This window comes from Mercenaria mercenaria, chromosome 19, assembly GCF_021730395.1.
Source record: "Mercenaria mercenaria strain notata chromosome 19, MADL_Memer_1, whole genome shotgun sequence".
Lineage (NCBI taxonomy): Eukaryota > Metazoa > Mollusca > Bivalvia > Venerida > Veneridae > Mercenaria > Mercenaria mercenaria.
In genome coordinates, this window is record NC_069379.1 from 32,192,322 (window position 1) to 32,211,595 (window position 19,274).

At 33.5% G+C, this 19,274-nt stretch overlaps 2 protein-coding genes across 2 annotated transcripts in view; both read right to left on the bottom strand.

Annotated features, from left to right (window-relative positions):
• The window catches only part of LOC123541799 (uncharacterized), a 326,932-nt gene that overhangs the window by 129,579 nt on the left and 178,079 nt on the right, over window positions 1-19,274 (bottom strand). The window lies entirely within an intron of this gene.
• Window positions 1-19,274, bottom strand: part of LOC123542253 (complement C1q-like protein 4) — a 323,111-nt gene that overhangs the window by 47,418 nt on the left and 256,419 nt on the right. The gene's annotated exons all lie outside the window — the stretch shown is intronic.

Genomic DNA, 19,274 nt, shown 5'->3' on the forward strand with positions numbered 1-19,274 from the left:
AAATAATTTCATATGAGATAAATGGAATACTTGTCTGTCAAATCAAAGCGGGTAGTCATGACGGAGCCTATATATCCGGCCACAGAGTACCTATGACAGAAATGAAAGACAAAACTGACGGTTTATAATATGTCAGTAGTTCGATATGTGAAGTGTCGTTTTATCTGACTGAATGATAAACGATAAAGGATGACACTTAAATGAAGACAGATAAGAGTACGAATATTTTGTATAAAACATAACGTAACAGTCGTATAACGTATAAGTAGTAGTAATTCAACGTTGTATACAGGGGGGTGGGGGGGAGGGGGGGGGGTCCTAAATTGTAATGTATAAATGGAGTATAAGAAGCAAAACTCAGTATGAAAACATGAAGCATATTCAATAGGAGAAAGATATTATCATTTGCCGTTAAAGAGTTTACTCTACTACTGAAAACATCGAACGTGTTTTCGAACGTTATTGTCGTCGGGTTGGTATCATATATTGGATCGTCATCTCCACCGTCGTCGGGAACAAAGTATTCGTCGGGTGATGTTTGGAAAATGTTCTGTAATAGTCCGCCGCTATGGCTGTGTTTACAACCTTGTACGATTATTTTCATCCGAAGGAATGCCAACACAGTTAGAAAAAGCCGCATCTAAAAATACGTTTTTTTTTAGAAAAAGGAATGAATCATAAATAATAAAGATAAAAAAACAAGATATATAGATAAAGACGGTATAATAATTACAGATAGAAAAGTTTTTATGCAATTTGGCTGAAGTATCAAATCAGTGGAATAGAAAGAAACTTTTTCTGAAACGTACAATAATTTGAATAGACAGAAAACTTCAAAAGGTACAATAAGCGAATAGATTCTTTTGAAATATGCAATAAGCTTATTAGATAAATAGCTTGCAATTTTGATAGACACACAATCAGAGAAATAGATAAAAGTCTTACAATACCGTATGGCGAATTTGTCTGCCGGTTTTTATTTCTGCTTATTCTACGGGTCAAGGCTGTTACACAGAAAAAAAATCAGCACATTTTAAATATCAGAAGAATTTTTTGACGCAGGAATAAACTTTGATATTTCGCTTAATATAATGACCGGTTATCTTCATCTCACGAGTTTTTCGTCTGTTGTCAATTTATTCACAACGTACCGAGTGTGGTTAAATGCTTTTATTATTGGATCATTGTATTGTCCACGAATGAATGGTTACCGATTCGGTCGTGTAATCTTGACAAGCACGCTAGGTTTATGAAAAGTTTGAGAAACGTTATATAAATTTGGGAAAATAAATTTATATGTTTTGTAACTATTCTAATTGAATAGACTGGGAACGGACTATGTACATGTACTAAATTGTGCATTTGTATAGATTTTTAAATAAAAATTAAATTGTTTTACCAGCAGTATTATATTTTATGAAAATGTCTATGAAAGGGAATCACCGGTACTAGACCTTCACTATTTATTTTGAACTCTGATTTCTTATCATGCACGCTAATGAAAAGAAATCGTCAACTTCACTGTCCTAGATTCCAACCTAGATAATGCCACCAAGACAGAACTGGCGAGAACGATATACATTTTTGTCGTTAATTATGACGTAGTGAATGCGGTAGCTATTTCCCATGCGCAGTATTTACTTCCAGTTTATAAAAACCCGCAAACATTAATTCCTGCTTTTCTCGAAGGTCGCAGAAATCAAAAACGCAGAAATAAACTAGAACCATTTTAGGCGAAAACCTCTGATTTTGTTTTGCCCGCAGAATTAACCCGCTATACGGTACCACTGAAATAATAACAAGTTGAAAAGACGGAAAACTTTCAATAATGCTGAAATGCACAATAGATAGATACTTAAAATTAAGCTGAAATACTAAGTTGAATCGTTAGAAGACAAAAGAATTAGGTTAATAGTCAAAAAAGTATATAGTTAGTTTAAATAACTTTAGTTAAAGAATAACACTATTCTGAACGTTAAGTAACAAATATGGGTTTTAATCTTCAAGGGCGCATACTAACTCCGTCCCTGTTTTTAACAAAATAAGTAAGATGTGTATTTTACTCAGTTCATGTGTCTTAAATAAGTTTTCCAAGTAAATCAACTCTCTGATTTTTACATTTTACCTACAGTTGAAAAAGTATTTACAATCGAATGTTAAAATAAGTAGAACAATTGCTTGTAAGTGTTAATTTCCTCATTTTTAAACTATATAAATTATTATGGCAACGGGCCTCTATTCATTTTAAGACGTTTTTTACGTTATTTACAAATAAAAGGTGGTCTTTTCTTAATTAATCTTCGTCGATAAAACAGTATTAGTTCGCATTGTTATTCATTTGTTTAAGGAGCTAACTTGTTAGAAAATTAGTAGCAAGTAAAATAATTTGCACTTTCAATCCAGCTGTTTACCTTTAAATGATTCAGACACTGCGATGATTGATCGTTACAATATGTAAACGCCTGCTAGTTTCTAAAATAGATTTTTCGGGGTATGTTGAAAGGAATGGCCACTTTAATAATCATGACGACAAGTTTGCATGACTGTGTAATAAACGATATCAAGTAGTCCATAATTACAATTCAAGTACGAAGTAAACTTTCATATAAAATCTTGAAAAGATAACATTTTTGAGAGATGAGGATTGTATTATTGTCCAGTTTTAGAAATTAATTGATACTTTATTACATGTGTAAATGTTGCGTTCTGCTCAACCCGGAGCTAGAGGGGGTGGATGTTAGCTTAAATTTCTACTACCGTCTATGAGCTGGCTCAATCAAAAGAACCTGCAAAATTTTCGTTCTTCATGTGTTGGGTGACTTGCTGGTTTCTACTTTTTCTACATTCTTACCTAACATACATTACACATTAAGCTAAAATTAGTCACAACAATTATCTACTTGATCAAACCAGGTCTCTATCCTTTGTAATTTGTGATATCGATCAATATATGCCCGGTTAGCCGGAGCGTACTTTAGCACTTCTGCTGTAAGGGTCGTTGTTCTTGTTTCAAATTATTAAGGCATACTTGAAAGCTCACATACGCACATTTATTTGAAACGAAGAAGCGTTATTTTCAATTTCATTTAATTACCACAGCTGTTTTGAAACGACAAAAATAATTTTTCTTACACTTTGAAACGCAACTAGTAGAGAGTGACCAAAATCGGCGTAAACTGTATTCAGATAATTATAAAAGCAAAACCAGCGATATCAACATTTGTATTTAAAAACATTGTTCTTTTTAATTGTTGTACAGTTTTATCTTTACTGTATCATTAACAAAGTGCTATTGGCTATTGACAATCACTAAAATAGCGTAAAATCAATGAGCATGAATATTTACGAAATATTTCATAGTCCATCTAATAAAACGAACTGTACAAAATCACAGTGACAAGCTTTACCTCTTGTAATACAAACAAATCTGATAAATACAGTTTAAATAATCATATTTATAAAGAATGTAACACCTCCGGTTGATTGAACAGCAGTTTGAAAGTAGAATACATGTATAGTGGAGCGTGTGAGCGTAAAGTTGGTTGTTCGTTCTTGACCAGTGCATTTTGTATTATAAAAACATTTTTATCTGTTTATTCACGTGTAAAATGTACTACCTAAAATTGAATACCAAAAAAAATACTGAAGGACAGTTTGGCAATGTCGCATGTTAATATTTAAAATTGAATCAGACTTTTATCAGAAAAGAGTACTCTTTTGTTTCATAAATCCATGCCTGACTTTCTTCTTGTTTGTTGCCTTTTTTGGAAAAATTGGCGATCAATATCGGAAATTTCTAGCCATCTCCCGAAACAAAACCAAAAACAGAAGTTAGGGCGCAAGCCATTAAACAATATGATTTACCAATTGCTTATGTGTGCATACAAATCCGGGGAACATTTTAAAAAATGAGGTCCATCAAATAAACGGGTCATGTTTGACTGGTAAATTGCATTCATAACGATATAGAAATCAATGTATAAATACATAGAATCGGGTCGTATGAAAATTAAACAAAATGGCGGCCTATTGAGACATTTACACCAGATATACAGGTACGGCGATATACTGACATGAAGTAGCTTTGGAAATCGTGACACTAAAATGTGAACACTAGTTTAACCATTTAAATGCTTAGATCTTTCGTGAAAGCCGCTAGGACTATGAAACTGTTTATCTGAGGTAAGAAAACATTCGCTAATATTTACAACATACATACAATAAGTGTTAAATTACATGTCATCAGAAATTCACTGAGATTTTTTAAAATAAAGTTTGACTTAAGCTAAGCAAGCATGTGTTGAATATAATTCGGCCATAGAGCACAAACTATGGACCTGCAAATTTCTTTTTTAAACAAATTCCTTTAAATGTTTCTTGAAATAGTAGGTCTCTTTTATAGTATCTCAAGCATAAATGGAACATTAAAATAAGTGGTCTCCGTATGTCTTCAAAAAATATAAGATATAAAAAACTGTCTTAAACAAATATTGGAGATTAAAATAAATTATCTTCTTTATAGTACCTTTAACACATATAGGATATTAAAACAAGTGGTGTCCTTTTTAGTATCTTTAACGAATATGGAAAACTAAAAAAAGAGAAGTTTTCTTACAATATATTTAACAAATACGTGATTTTAGGGTAGGTGGTCTCTATTAAAGCTTTAACAAATTCGGGATATTAAAATAAGAGGCCTCCTACAGTATCTTTATTAACTATTCGATACTGAGACGTCCTTTAAATAGTTTTGTTTACAAATAAAGGATATCTGAATGATATGCTTCTTTGATAGTATCCTTAACAAATATGGTTCAATTAGAATAGATTTGCTTCAAAGTATCTTTCACAAATATGGGACATTTTGATATTGTCATTGAAATATATAAAGACAGAGACAACGCATTTCCGTTTGAACGGTTTTATTATAATTTATATTGGCATGAAGGAAACAAATTGATACATTTACCTATCTTGCCACGAGACTAACTCAAGCTTATTATTACGTAAGTTTGATCTAATGGATAACGGAGAAGACTTTATTTCAACCACAACATAAATTACAGATGAGAATAAATATAACAATGTAGCAAACAAATATACACAAACAATATGAGTTGTAAATAAAGTATTATGGTTTTCGTTTTATATCAAAACTATCTTGTTTATATACGTATATAGAGAACACAAAAATGAAAAAAACTTATACCAAACATGGTCATGATTCACTACACAATACATTTCGCATGATGCAATCACGCATTTGGCCATATACTTGTCAAATTATTTTATAAATCAAGCATCTTTACAGCAAAATGCACACGTGAAACAACATCATAAAAATGCTAAGAACGTTTTAACAAGTAACTGATAACAAGCGTCTACAAATGAGCTTCTAAAACTTTGTGTCATTATTGACATTGAATAATTCATGCAATACATTATCACCAAAACTAAAGCCTATATTACAAAGGAATTCATTTCGTTTATACTTCATCTTATCACAGCCAGATACTATATACACAAGCTTGTTATTACATAAGATTCCACAAAAATCGCGTGGAAATATTTCTTCGGGGTTTTTGTCAGACCATAATTTACTTACTTGAAATGCATTTGATAACGACTCAGAATCCCCAGTCCAATAAAGGCTCTTTCGTTGTCGGTGTTCATTCTTTCTTTCCATTTATATACTTCCGAATATTTACAGTACATATTTACATTAATCCTGTATATTATAATGATAACGCATATCCGCTAAATAATTTCTTTTTTATATGCTGACCGATCTTCCTTGGCTCTGATTGTGTTGGGAAGAAAAGGGACATATATACACAGAATTTGAATAGGATCAGGAGCTATCTCCTGTGAACAACAGGCAGGAGCTGAACAAAGACTATTCAAATCAAGAAACCGAACTTTTCTTTTTCAAGTTCACTTATATCAGACACATCGGCATGTACATTGCATATGACCATCGACAAATTATCTTTGTGAAATTGTGACCAAAACATATAACACTTACACACAATGATTCATCAAAACATAAAATATAAAGACATGTTTAGAAATGGACAAAAATGTAAGCATATCAACATTGTGAAGAAAATTCGCTTATTCTTCAAATACTTTACATTCTTTACAGTTTACTGTTAACTGAATTTAAAAACAAGAGGGTCATGATGACCCTGGATCGCTCACCAGAGTAATATGAGCTACATGTTTCAAATGTCAAACTGATGATTTTTAGAATATTTTGGAAGATATTTTCCGATGTACAATCAAGTAACCCCTGGGGCGGGGCCAATTTTACCCCGGGGGTCATGATTTGAACAAATTTTGTAGATGTCTACTAGGCAATGCCACATTTCAAATATCTAAGATCTAGGCCTTCTGGTTTATTTTAAGAAATTATTTGAAGATTTTCCTATATAAAATATGGTGACCCCTGGGGCGGGGTCAATTTTGACCCCGGGGTCATGATTTGAATAAAGTTTGTAGACTAGGCAATTCTACATGTGAAATATCTAAGTTCTAGGACTTCTGGTTTATTTTTAGAAATTTTTTGAAGATTTTCCTATGTAAAATCAAGTGACCCCTGGGGCAGGGTCAAATTTGACCCCGGGGGACATGACTTGAACAAATTTTGTAGGGGGCTATTAGGCAATGATACATGTGAAATATCTAAGCTCTAGGCCTTCTGGGTTTTTTTTAGAAATTTTGAAGATTGTTCTATGTACAATGAAATAACCCCATGGGGCTGGGTCAATTTGACCCCGGAGGTCATGATTTGAATAAATTTTGTAGAGGTCTATTAGGCAATGCCGCATGTCAAATATCAAAGCTCTAGGCCTTCTGGTTTATTTTTAGAAATTTTGAAGATTTTTCTATGTACAATCAAATAACCCCATGGGGCGGGGTCAATTTGACCCCGGGGTTCATGATTTGAACAAATTTTGTAGAAGTCTACTAGGCAATGCTACATGTCAAATATCTAAGATATAGGCCTTCTGGTTTATTTTCAGAATTTTTTTGAAGATTTTCCTATGTAAAATCAAGTGACCCCTGGGGCGGGGTCAATTTTGACCCCAGGGTCATGATTTGCATAACTTTTGTAGAGGTCTACTAGACAATGCTACATGTGAAATACCTAAGCTGTAGGCCTTCTGGTTTATTTTTTAGAAAAATGTTGAAAATTTTCCTATGTAAAATCAAGTGACCGCTGGGGCAGGGTCAAATTTGACCCCGGGGGACATGACTTGAACAAATTTTGTAGAGGTCTATTAGGCAATGCTACGTGTGAAATATCTAAGCTCTAAGCCTTCTGGTTTATTTTTAGAAATTTTAAAGATTTGTCTATGTACAATCAAATAACCCCATGGGGCGGGGTCAATTTGACCCCGGGGTTCATGATTTGAACAAATGTTGTAGAAGTCTACTAGGTAATGCCACATGTCAAATATCTAAGATATAGGCCCTCTGGTTTATTTTCAGAAATTTTTTGAAGATTTTCCTATGTAAAATCAAGTGACCCCTGGGGCGGGGTCAATTTTAACTCCAGGGTCATGATTTGAACAAATTTTGTAGAGATCTACTAGGCAATGCTACATGTGAAAAATCTAAGCTGTAGGCCTTCTGGTTTATTTTTTAGAAAATTTTTGAAAATTTTCCTATGTACAATCAAGTGACCCCTGGGGCAGGGTCAAATTTGACCCCGGGGGACATGACTTGAACAAATTTTGTAGAGGTCTGTTAGGCAATGCTACATGTGAAATATCTAAGCTCTAGGCCTTCTGGTTTATTTTTAGAAATTTTAAAGATTTGTCTATGTACAATCAAATAACCCCATGGGGCGGGGTCAATTTGACCCCGGGGTTCATGATTTGAACAAATGTTGTAGAAGTCTACTAGGTAATGCCACATGTCAAATATCTAAGATATAGGCCCTCTGGTTTATTTTCAGAAATTTTTTTGAAGATTTTCCTATGTAAAATCAACTGACCCCTGGGGCGGGGTCAATTTTAACTCCAGGGTCATGATTTGAACAAATTTTGTAGAGGTCCACCAGGCAATGCCACATGTGAAAAATCTAAGCTGTATGCTTTCTGGTTTATTTTTTAGAAATTTTTGAAAATTTCCTATGTAAAATCAAGTGACCCATGGGGCGGGGTCAATTTGACCCCGGGGGTCATGATTTGAACAACTTTAGTAGAAGTCCACCAGGCAATGCTACATCTGAAACATCTAAGCTCTAGGCCTTCTGGTTTTTGAGAAGAATATTTTTCAAGATTTTCCTATGTAAAATCAATTGACCCATGGGGTGGGGTCAATTTTGACCCCGGGGGTCATGATTTGGACAAATTTTGTAAAGATCTACTAGGCAATGCTACGTGTGAAATATCTAAGCTCTAGGCCTTCTGATTTATTTTAAGAATATTTTTGAAAATTTTCCTATGTAAAATCAAGTGACCCTGGGGCGGGGTCAATTTTGACCTCAGGGTCATGATTTGAACATCTTTAGTAGTGGTCCACTAGGCAATGCTACATGTGTAATATCTAAGCTCTAGGGCTTCTGGTTTTTGAGAAGAAGATTTTTTAAGATTTTCCTATGTAAAATCAAGTGACCCCTGGGGCGGGGTCAATTTTGACCCCGGGGTCATGATTTGAACAAACTTGGTAGAAGTTTACTAGGCAATGCTTCACACCAAATATCTGAGCTCTAGGTTTTCTTGTTTTTGAGAAGAAGATTTTTAAATATTTTCGTTTCAGTTGCCATGGCAACCAGAGTTCTGCATGGAATTCAATTCTTTGAATAATTTTTGTAGAGCTTCACCCAAGGAACATTCCTGTAAAGTTTGGATGAAATTGTCTTCGTGGTTGATGAGGAGATGTTGTTTAAAGGAAAGTGTGGACGGACGGACGGAAGGACGGACGCCGGACGGTGAGCGATCACAATAGCTCACCCCGAGCACTTTGTGCTCAGGTGAGCTAAAAATACCTATCCTGACAAAGACCCAATATAATCTAGTCATAAATTTGATTTAGTCTGTAACGAAGAAAAACTATTCAGTTCAACAGCTATTGCAACATTCTAGTTAGTCCATACTAACCACCAGTTTTAATTTCAATTGAATGTGAAATTCTCCCACATGTAAATTACTTACATAGGTTTTAATTTGCAATTAATGTAAAAATGATTCATAACTAAATATTGTCTAAAAATATTTCCATCAAATTATATACATGAATAAGACAGAGTTCAACTTCTTTTAGATGAGTCTGATTCCTTTCCATCCCGTTCCTACTCTGAAACCAGACAGTGTACATCCTGAATCATCCCACTTCACGTCGACAGTTCCATCTGTACGTACAGCTGTTACAGTACCTGGTTGGCCGCCAAGAAAGCGCTAAATTGAAAAGAAGATTACGTTTAAAACACGGGCTGATAATAATATACATTCATAACAAGGTATTGATGTTTCTTTATGATAAAATTAATTTCGCATTTGCAGTAATTACTCATCAGTCTCATAAAATAAATTTAATAAAAAGATGGTTTAATCAATACGATGTATATCTTTTAACAATACGGAACATCTGTCAAATATTCATGAACTGTATCTGAAACTAAAAAGGTTGTTTTGATATACATCTCACATCTAGACTTCAGTAAAGATTTGATAAATTGTTATAACTAAATGAATACTGAAAACAAATTCTCAAAACACTTGTTCCTTTGGTCGCCATGGTTACAACCAAGGAACACATCAGTTTAAGGTAAATTTTACGAGGGGGTATTCAGGATTGTTTTAGACAAATCCATGGAAACTATTAAATTGACTTCAATGGGGTTTCAAAAGCTATGTCCACTGACAATTTCAACTCATTATTTCAATTTCTTATAGCTGATTTACAAGCGTTTTGGTAGAAACAGTTTTTATTTATATAATTGCAATGGTTTAGAAAGGGCATGAATATCCAGTTAAATTTCTTAAATTCCAAATGCATTGGAAATTTCTATAGGAACAACTTTCTAAAATCGGTTAGAAAACATGACGTTCACCCACAAACTGAATAATACTGTATATTAGATTTTACAGATTTTACAGGGCTAGCAGGTCAAGCAATTGTCACGCCATCCATATTACCCCGACCTAAGTCTCTGCGATTTTCTTCTCTTTACTTTACTGAAAAAAGGCTGACCGGGCGTCGCTACAATTTAAGAAGAGGCGCCCTTGGTAGCGCAGAATATCAGTGTCTACTAAGGGTAGACTCTTCTGTGGCTTTCAATAATTGGAAAAGTGCGTTTCTGTTATAATTGTAAATGTGTTCATTAAGCAACATGGTTTAGTGCAAGTTTCTTTCTATATTATATATGGCCAGTTTAAATATTTTCTGAAAATCGCCAGTAACATATATCACTGCTTATCGTCTCGACAAATTATACTTGATATTAAGGATACAAAAAAAGCCATTACTTAAGACATTCACGTTTGAGAAAATTGCGAGACCGACATCCATGTAACGTTATATAAGCAGTGATTAATTTCAGCAGTCTAACTGCGGTAACAGTGACGTTCACACGCTGATGAACGCCTTTGAATTGTTTGCTTAATTACACGCGTAATTCGGCGTTGAATCATGGTCTATTTAGACAGCAGTAATGTTTGAAAAAATGGAAACGTTCCAAATTCTTAACAAAAGATGCATGACAATTCATTTTTAATTAAATCATTTTCTTATTTGAACAATCATGTCAAAGGTCTGCTACGTGATTACGGTTTCGATTCAAAACTTGATAAAAGCTGATTTTGGTTTCTTTGTTTATTATTTTTAGGTGCTGAGAGGAAGATCATCAGCAATAGCAAAATCGATGCAAAATAGATTTGTTTGGAGCTACGATATGTAAGCTTTTATAACACGTATTAAACATTGAGTCCTTTCCTCATAAAATGTGTACGTTATTCGGCAGATTTTTAATAAGCATGAATACCAAAATATATTTTAATTCTATAGTGCCAAAACATTACCGAAGATACGAATGCTCTGGCATATTCTTACGAATGACATAGCAGTTTTATTACATTCCTAAAATTGTTTTAAATTAAGTTTCATTGGACGGCGATCTTGCAATATTTTTCCATACCTGAAAATGAACGCTTTCAAATCGGACGTGGAATGTTTTCTTAATGTTGTAATGGAAAGAATAGCGTGACGTCCTTGGCGGCAACGCGCACGTTGTGACAACAAGCTGACGTTTTTGTATTTTTATTTTTTCTGTCTTTTGTAATAGAACGATGATTAAGACATACATTAATCATTTTGATAGTGGGTATGCAACAAAAAGGTTATTAACTTTGTATGAGGATATATGCACTCTTTCTTTCGCGGATAATAGTCGCGCAATATTATCGCTGTAGAACTCGTGCATATATCCACATACAAAGTTAATAACTCAGAATTACACAAATTTCCTACAAATACATAAATGAATTACGGCGCTATACATACAAACATTATGTATCTAATAGTAAATTCGAGAAATATCAAGATATGTTCATTTGTAGCAAAAAGGAGTAACATGCAATACTTAGGGACGGCAAGTTAACGTTCCATATAATATTAAATTGTTAGTGTCAAAACACGGTTGTACTTTATTTGAAGCACACTTTCTACAATAACATATTGCATATAAAATGTTGTTGGGTATGAGTAGAAAAAGGTAATTATTAAAATTATTATATCTGTACGCAGACATTATGTTGGTATCTGTACAATGAATAATTTCTTCAAAATTTCATTATTTGTAAAATCTGAAACATCAAATAATAATTATTCTTATATAAAATCCAAAATGAATTTCATTAAAACGACAATATTGACACCACGTTGACATATAATTTGTCGCTATGCATGCGCCGAGAAAGAATGCTATCACATTTGTTGTATTATTTCATATTTCATATACGGTTCAGAATCGAAATGGTATAACTGAAAAATATTACTACAATATTATGTGCGTAGAATAAATCTCTAAACGTTTGCGTAAACCTAAATTATTCTGCGAGATGTGTTACCCCCCCCCCCCCCCCCCCCCACCCCATTTCAATACTGTTAAAACACGGTAACACGTTGATGTAACGTCGACTAATTATATTTGGGCTGTATACATACGCCCAAACAAGTGCTTGCCTATTCCAATCTACTTGATAAGATAAATGACATATTAGAATCGAAATAATATTTATCAGATCCGTGTTTTGATATATCTAAACACTTCGAACCAGTTGTACGCGTAGTCCAATAATTTATTTAGGAAATCGCCCCAATGGCATTATTCAGTGGAAATATCCACTCTAAATGTTTAGCTCAATTAAACTAGCTTCTGCTTTATATCATTTCTAATTTAACGATGAACTAACTGAAAAAAAATATATAAGAGAATTTAGGCTCTGTTCTACGTCTGTTTGTACAAAGGACCAGAGGTACCTTAAAACATGATGGATATTGCATTGTTTATAAAAACTGGTCTGTACAGTGGTATGTATAGGATATGCGTTTATTTTTATTCAGATTAAATCATCTCGTGCGTACGACATCTTATCTTGAGCGCAAAACATCTTATGTCGAACGCATGACATTTTATATCGACCGCACGCATCTTATCTCGTGCGCATGACATCTTATCTCGAAAGTTCGCCATCTTATCGCATGCACATAGTATTTAATATAGGGCGCATGACCTCTTATCACGTTCGCACGAAATCTTACCTCTAACAAATAACATCTTAGCACATGAAAATCACATGTTTTTTTCTCGAGCTTTCAAGATCTTATCTGAACCGCACGACATTTCATGTCGATAACTGTACATCTTATCTTGAATTTACGATATCTTATCTCGAGCGCACGGCATCTTGTCTGAAGCGCTCGACATCTTATTTCGTTCACTCGGTACCTTAGTTCGAAGGCACGACATCTTATCTCGTGCGTTGACATCATAGCTCGAGCGCACGACATCTTATCTCTATATTTCACGGTTATTTTGTGTGAAATCAGGTCTTTGTTTATACTTTTTACCTTTTTACGGGTTTGCAAGTAATTAAGGTAAGGTAAAGAAGGCGCAATGAGCAAAAAAACATGCATCCTTAATCTCATGATTAGCAAAAGCTGATCTCCACACGATGAACAATTATTTAAGAGATTCGCAGATTGCGTCTAAAAATAACTTTTTAGCCCATCCCTATTTGGTTTAAACTTTGCCGTTCTTACGAAGATAAATTCAGTTTCGGGGAGTCCATTTCATTCAAAAAGTAAATTTTATTTGTTTAATAGCCGGGGACCCAAGGCATGAAAAAAATGAACTTACGTGTCCTGACATGGTATAATCAGTTTCTATACATATTATAAAAGTACAATGTCTCGCGGATCAGACAAAATCTGGCCTTCAAAACAAAAGCCCTTGCAAAATTTGAGAATATCAAGGGGAGATAGCTCTGTATATTTGCAGTTTTTTAAGAGGCAAATTGTTTTTTACTAACAAAACATGGCATCATGTTTCTAAAATCAGTTCAAATATGTATATTTCATCACTGCTTTTACGCATAAGGCTTATAATTGGAAAATACGCAAAATGTTCTCATTTTAGGTTCATTTTATTATAAAATTTGCCACCTATAATACCAGAGAATAAAATAAAAATATTTAACCTAAAAATTACATTATGAAGAAGTAACCTTTAATTTAAAATGATCTTATTTCTCAAATAATTTATTAATAACGCTGCAAAACAGTCCGTAAGAATAGAAAAACATATAGAAACTCCAGTTAATGTTTGGCTAAGAAATACGCTAATCCGGGGTATTTTATGTACCCCACCCACTTTATATAATGCAAAAAATGTATAATAAAAATATTCGCTCAACAACCGAGAAGATATAATCCTTTTATCATGTTTACAATATAATCTATATTTTTGACCATATAAATTTGGATGAGGGGTATTTAAAATATTTTAAACAGAAAAAGCGGGTATGAAAATCTATGTATTTTACAACTGATAATTAGAATTAACAACCCGTTATTAAATAAGAGCAACACTAATGAAAGGCGATGGACCTTAACTTGCAAACTATTCATTTGGAAAGTAATTTATTTAGATACTCTTTCGTTCAATCTAGTTCAGTTTTGACTAAGAAATACGCTAATCCTGGGTGTTTATGTACCCCATCCACTTTATATAATGCAAAAAATTTTTAACAAAAAATATTCGACCAACAACCAAGGAGATATTCTTTTTATCACGTTTACAATATAATCTATATTTTTGACCATATAAAGCTGGATGAGGGGTATTTCAAAGATTTTGAATAGAAAAAAAGGGAAGGTAAACCTAAGTATTTTACAACTGATAATTAGAATTAACAACTCGTTATTAAATAAGAGCCACACTAGAGCGATGAAACCTTTACCTACAAACTATTCAGTTGGAAAGCAATGTATTTAAATATTGTTTCGTGCAATCTACTTCAGGCATGGCAAAGACATTCACAAATCCGGGGTATTTTATGTATCCCTCCCACTTTATATAATGCAAAAATTGTAATATAAAAATATTGGACCAAAAATCATGAGATATATTCTTTTTATCACATATACAATATAATCCATGTTTATGACAGTTTAAATATGGATTTAAATATTTAAAAAATTATAAATAAAAAAATGGGACAGGAAAACCTATGTATTTTACAACCGATAATTAGAACAAACAAACCGTTATTTACCATTTGATAAATACAAGTAACAATAATAAAAGGCGACGAAATCTTTACTTGAAAACTATTCATTTGAAAGTAAATTAATTAATCACTCTTTTGTGCAATTTTGTCAAAATCGAAAAAAATGTAGGGGTATGATACCCCACCCATCTAAAACTATGTATAAAATTTGATTGATCGATCCATACAGTTTTCACAAATCAACAAAGTATAAAAGCTTGCTTTGGTGTTAACATTAACACAATACTTTATAATATTAAGCGTAACTATTTTTTCCGATCTGTATATAGAAATACTTGTATCAATTTAAACTTTACGGCTGCATCACAAAAATGATTTTATCTCGTACTGTATAAATATTACTTGCACCGCCAGTGTAAATGGTAATACGTTATACTATTTTAACTTTAAATATGTGATTTTGGATTGCAACAGTTCAATATGTCTTTTTCGCAACTTATACACTAGTAGTAATCAAATTCATCTAATTCTGTGTCAAACAGACTGTGTTTTATTCTGCGACACTTTTCAGGCATTGCATTGCACAAGCAGGATACAGTGTATTTTATATTAGATTTGTCGCAGATACAATTTCTTAAGCACTTTCCTTTCGTGTCTTTGCAGAATAAAGTCTGGCTTTGAAAGTAATCATCATTGTTAAGACAAATTAACTGGCCACGTACTGCATAGATGACGTCTAAGTTGTATTTGGTTGGGTAATGTGAAACTCGATACATATGCTGACTTGTAAACGGATATCTGATATGCTGCTCGTAAAGCATGAAGTCTAAAAGAATTTTCTGTTTATGGAAGACAAATAAGGTCTCCTTTCGTTAAGACCAAATACATAAGCTCTAAGTCATCTGTACTTCTGTACGAAATGTTTTCCGACTATTCAATAATGCAACAAATAATCTGCATGTTGCATGTTCCTCTTTAGTGACATGAACAACACGGCCTCGTTGACCGTGAAAATCTAGAATTTATTCCGAAAACAATGTTTCTGCTAACTGAACATCACTTTGGCCTACGATTGTCAAACTTCAAAAGAGGAATGCTTGTGGTCAGTAGATAATGACCTTTATTAACTTAGTACGTCTATGGTCAAGGTCACAGTAACCTTGACGATTAATACGGTTTCCGTTGAATAAGAATGATTTGACTTACATTTGCCAATCTTCATAGGATGATTGCCTGTGGTCAGCAGCTGGCTCCTATTGTTTAGGGTTCACAGTTACATACAGACTGAAAAAGGTTTCCGCTCAATGACGTAAAAAAAACCCTTATCAACTACATTCATTGAATTTAAAAGAATTATTTTCTGTGGTCAGTAAATGGGCAATACATGTCTTGTTTTGCGACAATTGATTAAGGATGAAGGTCACAATTACCTAGCTCAAGTCTAATATGATTACTACTCAGTAAATAAGGAACGTTTTGTATGTAGATTCTCTTAAAATGTAATGTTTTTAGTCAGTAGAAGACACTTGATGTTAAATAGGTCAAGGTCAATGTTATAAATGATATAGTAAAAAATAAAGTTTAAATGCAAAGGTTTCAGTACTTTTCGGTAGCGCTGCATGCATTTTATCACATCATAATGAACAGGTTGATAATTCTAACTATTGGCTACTGTTTTTAATCTAAAATCGCTTTAATACCCCGAATTCATCTTTAAGTGGTTAAAATATAGATTATATTGTATACGTGACAAAAAGAATATATGTTCTTGACTGATGGTCGAATATTTTTATTATACATTTTTTTGCATCATAAAAAGTGGGTGGGGTACATAAAATACCACGGATTTGCGCTTTTTGTCACCAACCCTAAACTAGATTGCACGAAAGAGTATTAAAATGAATTCTGATGTAAATGTTTAATCCCTTTCATTAGTTTTGCTCGTAGGAATCAAATGGTAAATAACAGGTTGTTAATTCTAATTATCGGTTGTAAAAGACATCATTTTCATACCTATATTTTCTATTTAAATCTTCTAAATACCACACATCCATCTTTAAATTGTCAATAATATGCATTTCAATGTACGTGATAAAACGTATATATATATATGTATCTCCATTTTTTTCGAATATTTTTATTGTGATGTTTTTAAATTTATATAAAGTGGGTAGGGTACACAAAATACCCCGGATTTCCGTATTATTAAGCCAAACCTGAACTAGATTGCACTACAGAGTATCTACGTAAATTACTTTCCAAATGAATAGTTTGCAAGTAAAGGTTTCTTCGGCTTCCACTAGTGTTGCTCTTATTTAATAACGGGTTGTCAATTCTAATTATCGGTTGTAAAATACATAGGTTTTCCTATCCCTTTTTCTATCTAATTTTTTTTTAAATCCCTCATCCAGCTTTATATGATCAAAATATAGATAATATAGTATACGTGATAAAAAGAATATATCTCATTGATGTTTGGTCAAATACTTTTACTATACATTTGTTCCATTAAATAAAGTACATAAAATACCCCGGATTTGCGTATTTTTATAGCCAAACCTGAACTAGATTCCACTATGGAGTATCTAAATAAATTCACTTTCCAAATGAATAGTTTGCAAGTAAAGGTTTCGTCGACTTCCATAAGTGTTGCTCTTATTTAATAACGGGTTGTTTATTTTAATTATCGGTTGTAAAATTCATAGATTTTCCTACCCACTTTTTCTATCTAAAATCTTTTAAATACCCTCGTCCAGCTTTATATGGTCAAAAATGTAGATTATATTGTAAACATGATAAAAAGAATATATCTTCTTGGTTGTTGGTCAAATATTTTATTATACATTTTTTTTTTGCATTAAATAAAGTGGGTAGGGTACATAAAATACCCCGGATTTGCTTTTTTCTGAGCCAAACCTGAACTAGAGTATCTTAATTATTTTCTATTCTTACGGGCTGTTTCGCAGCGTCATTAATAAATTACCTTGAGAAATAAGACCATTTTAAAGGTTACTTCTTCATACTGTAAATTTTAGGCTAAATATTTTTATTTTATTCTCTGGTATCTTAGGTGTCAAATTTTATAATAAAAATGTAATAAAATTAGTACATTTGGCATATTTTTCAACCATAAGCCTTTTGCGTAAAAGGTGTGGAAAAACTGCTCTATGGCCTATCCCCACATAAAGCCTCAGGACCTGATGAATTATCCCCACGCATCCTAAAAGAACTCCACCATGAAATTGCTCCTGTACTTGCCCATATATACAGGTTATCTCTCGAATCTGGCCTAGTACCCAGTGATTGGAAAAAAGCCACCGTAGCCCCCGTATTTAAAAAAGGTCCCAAGTCTAAACCTAGTAACTATCGCCCAATTTCCCTAACTTGCATTGCTTCCAAACTCCTTGAACACATTGTTGTTTCCAATCTTATGACCTATTTTGACAAGCATAAGCTACTTAGCCAGTTCCAGCACGGCTTTAGATCAGGTCACAGTTGTGAGACTCAGCTCATTAATTTCACTCAGGAACTTTACAATAACACTGAACAGGGTCAACAAACAGATGTTATTGTCATGGACTTCTCCAAGGCGTTTGACAAGGTCGATCACATTAGACTAATTTATAAACTACAAAGCCTTGGTGTCAACCCACAAATTACCAAATGGGTCAAATCTTTCCTGTCCAACCGCTCCCAGAAAGTCGCTGTTGATGGTCATTTTTCCAGTGAACTTCCTGTACTGTCTGGAGTTCCCCAGGGGTCTGTTCTTGGGCCGTGTCTCTTCCTGGTATATATCAATGACTTACCAGATTCCGTCAAATGTAACGCAAGAATGTTTGCAGATGACACCATAATATACCTTACCATCAACTCCATTTCAGATAGTATATCTCTGCAACAAGACCTGTTTAGCTTAGAAACCTGGGAGAAGACATGGTCCATGGAGTTCAACCCGGACAAGTGTGAAGTCCTTAGAATTTTTAGAAAGAAAAATCCTGTAGTCTACCCCTACAAACTTCACAACATAGAGTTAAAAACTTGTGAGGCAGCTAAATACTTAGGCATAACCATTTCCAAAGATCTAAACTGGTCCAAACACATTGACAGTATCACTTCCAAAGCAACTTCCACTCTTCGCTTCATACAACGAAATGTCAAAACTGATAATAAAAAGATCAAAATTGCTGCCTATAACACCTATGTCCGCCCTCAACTTGAGTACTGTTCAAGCGTCTGGCATCCTTGGCAAAAAACCCTCACTAGCAAAGTCGAAAATGTCCAAAGGTCAGCTGCTAGGTACGTCATGTATGACTACAGTTACACCAGTAGTGTTACACAAATGCTGAAAACCTTAGAATGGAATACACTCCAATATAGAAGGTTACACAATTCATTAGTAATGTTTTATAAAATAAGGACCCAGACAGTTGCAGTCGACCAATCTCATCTTATTCCAACTAGAAACCTAAATTACTTAATCCCCATGTCTCACACTCAGTACTTTTCTAACTCCTACTTCCCTAGGACCATCCG